The sequence below is a fragment of the Castor canadensis genome, chromosome 2, assembly GCF_047511655.1.
Source record: "Castor canadensis chromosome 2, mCasCan1.hap1v2, whole genome shotgun sequence".
NCBI lineage: Eukaryota > Metazoa > Chordata > Mammalia > Rodentia > Castoridae > Castor > Castor canadensis.
In genome coordinates, this window is record NC_133387.1 from 141,247,774 (window position 1) to 141,255,402 (window position 7,629).

General features: G+C 38.0%; 1 pseudogene; it reads left to right on the forward strand.

Moving 5' to 3' along the window:
• The first annotated feature begins 6,349 nt into the window (after positions 1-6,349).
• On the forward strand, positions 6,350-7,271 carry LOC109679169 (olfactory receptor 8G50-like; annotated as a pseudogene).
• The last annotated feature ends 358 nt before the right edge of the window (positions 7,272-7,629 follow it).

Here is a 7,629-nt window from a genome sequence, read left to right on the forward strand (position 1 = left end):
AGACCTGCCATATGATCCAGCAATCCCACTCCTGGGAATATGACCAAAGGAATGCAACACAGGTTACTCCAGAGGCACCTGCACACCCATGTTTATTGCAGCATTATTCACAATAGCCAAGTTATGGAAACAACCAAGATGCCCCATTACTGATGAATGGATCAAGAAAATGTGGTACTTGCACACAATGGAATTTTACTCAACCATGAAGAAAAATGAAATCTTATCATTTGCAGGTAAATGGATGGAACTGGAGAACATCATTCTGAGTGAGGTCAGCCAGACTCAGAAGACCAAAAATCATATGTTCTCCCTCATATGCGGATGTTAGATCCAGGGCAAATGCAGCAATGTTGTTGAACTTGGATCACAAGACAAGGGGAGAGCACATACGAGAGATATAGGAATAGGTAGAAAGCCCAAAACATGAAAGCATTTGATGTCCCCACTCCAGAGGAACTAGTACAGAAACCTAAAAACAACAGGTTATCATGAGCAGGGGATCAGGAGCCAACATAAAGATCAGTTAGAGTTGAGTCAACATGGTTCATAACACATGGGTACAGAAAAGCAATAGTAGGGATCTTTCTGTATAGTTATCCTTAACTCAACTGGCAAAAATGCTTTGTCTTCCTTATTATACTCATGTCTTTTCTTCAACAAAATCAGTGATAAGGCCAGAACGGGACCTGCCTGGAACAGTGGGGTGGAGGGGGGATGGGAGGGAGGGGGAGCAGGGGGCAGAAATGACCCAAACAATGTATGCACATGTGAATAAATGAACAAAAAATAAAAATAAAATAAAAAAAGAAGAAGAACAACAAACTAGTAAAAATGTGTCAGAAATCTCACAGGATATACTTTAGCCTAAAGACTTGTTTATTTCACTAAGATTCCACTTCACCCCCGTTAGAATAGCCATCATTACCAACACCACTAACAACAGGTGTTGGCGAGGATGCAGGGGAAAAGGAACCCTTTTACACTGCTGGTGGGAATGCAAACTAGTACAACCACTATGGAAAAAAATTTGGAGGCTTCTTAAAAATCTAAACATAGATCTGCCGTATGATCCAGCAATACCGCTCTTGGGGATATACCCAAAAGAATGTGACACAGGTTACTCCAGAGGCACTTGCACACCCATGTTTATTGCGGCACTATTCACAATAGCCAAGCTATGGAAACAGCCAAGATGCCCCACTACTGATGAAGGGATTATGAGAACGTGGTATTTATACACAATAGAATTTTACGCAGCCATGAAGAAGAATGAAATATTATCATTTGCAAGTAAATGGATGGAACCGGAGAACACAATTCTGAGTGAGGTTAGCCTGGCCCAAAAGACCAAAAATCGTATGTTCTCCCTCATATGCGGACATTAGATCAAGGGCAAACACAACAAGGAGATTGGACTTTGATCACATGATAAAGTGAGAGCATACAAGGGAGGTATGGGGATAGGTAAGACACCCAAAAAACTAGATAGCATTTATTGCCCTCAACACAGAGAAACTAAAGCAGATACTTTAAAGCAACTGAGGCCAATAGGAGAAGGGGACCAGGAACTAGAGAAAAGGTTAGCTCGAGAAGAATTAATTTAGAAGGTAACACACATGTACAGGAAAGTCAACTCCCTGTATAGCTATCCTTATTTCAACTAGCAAAAACCCTTGATCCTTCCTATTATTGCTTATACTCTCTCTTCAACAAAATTAGAGAGAAGGGCAAAATAGTTTCTGCCTGGAAGCGAAAGGTTAGGGTGGGTAAGAGGGGGCAGGAATGACCCAAACATTGTATGCACATATGAACAAAAAAAAAAGCTAAAACAAAATAAATAAGCCATGAGATAATGCAGAAGCTCATTTCAGAAAGCAGTGGGCTATGAAGAAAATAAACTGCATGCTGAGGTAAGAATGTGGGAGGGGCTCTACTTCCCTGTAGTGTTGCTTGCCATAAAGCCTCCTGTATGCCGTTACCCCTAGCTTCATTGGACCTACTCCAGAACTGTTGGCCAACACGGTGAGCATGACAAGTAAAATTCCACTGTGTATATATTTTCTTCACTCATCTGGTGATGAGCATCAAGGCTGGTTCCATTGTTTGGCTACTGTGAATAGTGCTGCTATAAACATGAGTGTTTAGGTATCTCTGTAGTAAGCTGACTTTGATTCTTTTGAGGATATACCCAGAAGAGGTATGACTGGATCATATGGAAATTCTATTTTAATGTTTTGAGGCTCCTCCATACTGATTTCCATCGGGATTAGACTAATTTACATCCCCACAGCAGCGAGTAAGTGTTCGTTTCCCCCTTCATCTTTGCTAGCACTGGTTTTTTGTTTGTTTGTTTTGCAGTACTGGAGTTTGAACTCAAGGCCTCACGCTTGCTAGATAGGTGCTGTACCATGTAAGCCACTCTGCCAATCCTGTTATTTATTTTCCTGATGACAGCCATTCTGACTAGGGTGAGATGAGCTCAGTGTAGTTTTGGCTTACATGTACCTGATGGATAAGACAGTAGAACGTTTTCATGCATTTATCGTCTATTTGTACTTCTTCATTTGAAAAGTGTCTTTTCAGTTCATTTACCCATTTGTTGATTGGCTTATTATTTTTGGTGTTAAAAGTTTTTGAATTCTTTATATTCTATTAATCCCTGTCAGATGAACATATGACAAAGATTTTTCCCATTTTGCATACTCTTTTCACTCTGTTGATTCTTTAGCTGTGCGAAGTTTCTGTTGAAATTTTTTCTCTTCAATAGCATATATTCACTGTACAAAGGGATTTCACTGTGATATTTCCATATATGTATATAATGTACTTTGATCAAATTCACCCCTCTACTATTCTTTCTTCTTCCTCTCTCCCTTTTCAAAACATTTTAATGGGTTTTATTATTCTGTTTTCATACATGCATATGAAGTACTTAGTCTATCCCCACTTCACCTTCCTCCCTCCCCTGGCTCCCACTCCCAAACAATCCCCCTATTTTACACTTGTGTCATTTATTTTTATTTTTGGAACATTTTCAAATATTATTTTGTTAAAAACAGATCAAAGTTACAGTTTTTTTTATTGTTTTATTATTCATATGTGCATACAAGGCTTGGGTCATTTCTCCCCCCTACCCCCACCCCCTCCCTTACCACCCACTCCGCCCCCTCCTTCTCAATTTTGCCCTTATCTCTAATTTTGTTGAAGAGAGAGTATAAGCAATAATGGGAAGGAACAAGTGTTTTTGCTGGTTGAGATAAGGATAGCTATACAGGGAGTTGACTCACATTAATTTCCTGTGCATGTGTGTTACCTTCTAGATTAATTCTTTTTCAATCTAACCTTTTCTCTAGTTCCTGGTCCCCTTCTCCTATTGGTCTCAGTTGCTTTTAAGGTATCTGCTTTAGTTTCTCTGCGTTAAGGGAAACAAATGCTAGCTAATTTTAAATCTAATCTAAATATGCACTTGACAACGAAGCACACCTGTGTATGGAGTGAAAACCAACAATTATATTCTGTCCAGTTATTCAAATGATAAACAACTCCTTGTAAGCTTTTTGTTAAGTGGAATCATAAACAAAGAACTAGGAATTATTGCTGCAAAAATAAATCTGATGCACTGTAGTACTGTAGTGTGACTCTTGAGTATTAAGCATAATCAGTTGAATCAAGTTCAGTTGAAAATGTGATGAAATTGTGTGTATGGGGCAGGGGAGGTGAAAGAAGGAGGGGGGGTGGGAGGGGAAGGGAGAGGCTATAAGCCAGTTGAACCAAAGAGCAACTGAGATATCTAACTTGTTCAGTTGAGATCAGACATCATATTAAATCTCCATTTTTAAGAAGGCAATTAAAAGTTACAATTTCAACAGCTCACAAACCAAATAAAAATATTGTAGAAAGAAATGAAAACTTGTTCAGTTTCTCCAGCTCATTTTCAATACCCCAAGGAAAATAAAAGAATACCATGACTATCACAGATGAAAGCAAAATGATCATCACTGGAATCAGTTATTTTCCCCACTGAGTATAAAATTGTTATAGAAATTTGATACTATTCTAAAACTGTACTTCTCCTAGTTCTGTTTTAATTTCCTTTAAACCCTGTTTAATATAGTTTTTAGTGTTGGAAAGGAATTGTGTTCATGATTCATTCATCTTTAAGATACATAAGACAAAGGAAGACTAGGACAACTGACGCAGGGCAAGTGACTTGGGAATTCTCTACCAAGGTCAAACCAGGAAAATACACTGGTGGTAATAACAGAGAAGAACAGAAAGCAGTAGAAATTAAAAGCATGTGCCAGAGCAAAACTTTAGCAGGAGCTGGGAACATAAAACGAGTCACAACTCTATACCTGCTGTCAAAACTACAATGATTGGGCAAGTGAAAATGGGATACCCTGGTGAGGGGTGATGAATTCTAGAAACAGCACAGCAATGAAAAGAATCAGAAATATGGATGGATATATGTGTTACTCTGCTTTATCCTATTACTACAGAACACTATAGATGGCATAATATACAAAGATCAGTAATTTATTTGATTCAAAGTAGGGGATCTGGAAGTCCAAGGTCAAAACAATGCATCGGTCAAGGGCCTTCATGCTGAATGATGCTGTGATGTAAGGTTGAAGATCAAAGGAGCACACATGAGAGAGTTATCAGAAGTGGTCAAACTCATCCTTATATGAAGTATCCACCTCTGTGATGTCTTGCTCTAATAGAAATATTAATCCATGACCTGATAACCGAATATTCTCTTGGAGGCCCTACCTCTCAACAATGTTGCATTGGGAACTAAGTTTCCAAGACATAAACTCAGGGACAGATTAAAACTATAGCAATGTGAAATCTTAGCTTCTTTAATGGAGGTAAAATTGGGTGATGTAAAATAAATGAATTTGGTTTTATGAAGCATAGTGAACTGTCAGCTCTGAATTTACAACTTAACAACACGAGTCAACTCTTTCGTCCTCTAGACATAGTTGAGCTTCTATGGTACATAATTGACACAGAATGTGGGTAGACATGTTCTCTGTAGGAGATGACCAACTGGAGAGGCAGAAGAAAGAAAGGGGTCACTCAATAAATAACTGGGTTCCTTACTTATATCTGTTGGAAAACTTCTCACAATCTCTCAAAAGCACCATGGTTTTAGTCCTCCTTAATTATTTTTATTCCTTTGTGTCCCTGTTAATTTATATTACCTGGTAGATGACATAGTTTTTTCTATCTGCTATCCTCCGACCTATATCTCCTACATAGCTGAAATACAGACATGTACCACCACATCTGGCTTTTGGTTTTGGATATTAAGTCTCACTTTTTTTCCCAGGGCCCCAAACCACGAACCTCCTGGTCTCCACCTACCAAGCAGATGGAGTTGTAGGTCTAAGACTCCTCACCCAGTCCAAATCGGGGATTTTGATAGGGAGGACACAGAGTTTGCAAATCCACTTCACAATACTGCCATTTAAAAATACTTAATCTTTTGATTCATGAAAAGGGAGTGTTTTTCTACATAAGTTTCTGATTATATTTAACAATGTTTTGTAATTTTATATGCATTATCTTATATTTATTGTGTTTAATTCCTAAGTAATTTATTCTTTTTCATGGCATACCAAATGCAATTCTTATTATTGATTAAAATTATATGGAAATACAATTCAGTTTTATGTATACCTTGCTTTCTAATACATTGGTTAACTTTTAGTAAGTTCTTATATTACATTGGACATATTCCATAGGATTTTCTATATTCAAGATTGTGTTATTTATAAACTCAGATAATTTTACTTCTTGCTTTCCAAAATTCCCTTTAATTCCATTTTTCTGCCTTTGTCTTCTCTAAGAATTCCAGTATAATGCTGAATTAAAGTATAGGGAGTTGATATCTTGTATTGCTCATTATCATACATGGGAGTTATTCAGTCCTTCACCATTAAACTCAGTATTGACTGTGAGATTTTTGTGGATGCTGTTTTATGTTATTTTAGCAAAAATAAACCCACATTGTCACTGAACAGGGGAGAGTATCAAAAAATAAGGCATGGGGAGTTCTTCTACAACTCACTCAATTTAGGGAAATAATCTTTGGATATAAGGGATTGAGTTACAACAAGTAGCTGGACACAAGAGTAGCACTATGTGACATTTCTTTATATGTTTCATATTTATTGAATCCTAAGATCTTTGACTGCTAAAATACATGAAGAGAATGCAGAGAATTGAAGATACATTGCTGAAAAGACATAAATTTTGGTTTACAATTCATTGAATGAAACCATAATACACACATATATGAAGCATTTTCTTCTCTTCCTACACAAGATTCCCAGTGGAAATGGCCGAAGGAAATCATTACACAGTGACTTTGTTGATCCTTGCTGCATTAACAAAGAAATTAGAGCTCCAACTGCCACTCTTTCTCCTCTTCCTAGGAATCTATATGGTCACAGTAGTGGGAAACTTATGCATGGTCATCTTGATTGAATTCGATTCTCACCTGCACACACCCGTGAACTATTTACTCGCCAGTCTATCCTTTACTGAACTGTGTCAGTCCACAGAAATTACCCCCAAAACGCTGGCAAACTTTGTAACAGAGAAGAACATCATTTCCTACCCTGATGCATTATTCAGCTGTACTTCCTAACTATATTTGTTATTGCAGAATGTTACATGTTGGCTGCAATAGCTTATAACTGCTATGTTGCCATCTGTAACCTTCTACTTTACACTGTTACAATGTCTTATCAAGTCTGTTACTGAATGGTGGGTGGGGTGTATGGCATGGGCTTGTTTGGTGCCTCACAGTCTGCATGGTAAGACTGATGTTCTGTAAGGCTGATGTAACAAACCATTACTAATGTGATCTTCTATGACTGGAGCTCTCCTGCTCTAGTACTTTTATCAATGAGGTAGGAGGTCTGTGCTTCAGGGCATTTAATTTTATTGTTCTAACCCTGATCATCCTTGGCTCTTACATTTTCATCATTGCCAGCATCCTCTGCATTTGTTCCACTGAGGGCAGGTCCAAAGCCTTCAGCACCTGCAGCTCTCACATCTCTGCTGTTGCTGTCTTCTTTGGTTCTCTCACAGTCATGTACCTGCATCCATCCTCAGTCAGCTCCATGGACCAAGGGAAAGTGTCCTCTGTGCTTTACACCATTGTTGTGCCCATGTTGAACCCCATGATCTACAGTCTGAGAAATAAGGATGTGAAAGTTGCCTTTAACAATTTCCTTGAAAGAAGTTTCCTGTGAAAGAATATTTTTCTTTAGTATAAATTAAAATTTCTGGAGGTTTGGTAAGGTAAAAGGCCAGAGATTCTAATGAATATATACAAGTCAAGTCATGAAATGATTTGCTAGTTCTTGGGTAATTGAATGTAAGGTGTGAAGGGTAGGACTGGATTCACAGAACCAGACATGTGGAGACAGCACATCTCTGGGATGCCCCAGAGTCCATCACCCCACGGTATGCTGTATAACCTCTAAAAATTTTTAAAAAGTTTAAACATCCATATATGTCTGGATATGTATGACTCATACATATATATGTGTGTGTGTGTGTGTGTGTGTGTGTGTGTGTGTGTGTGTGATTCATTTGTATATATATATA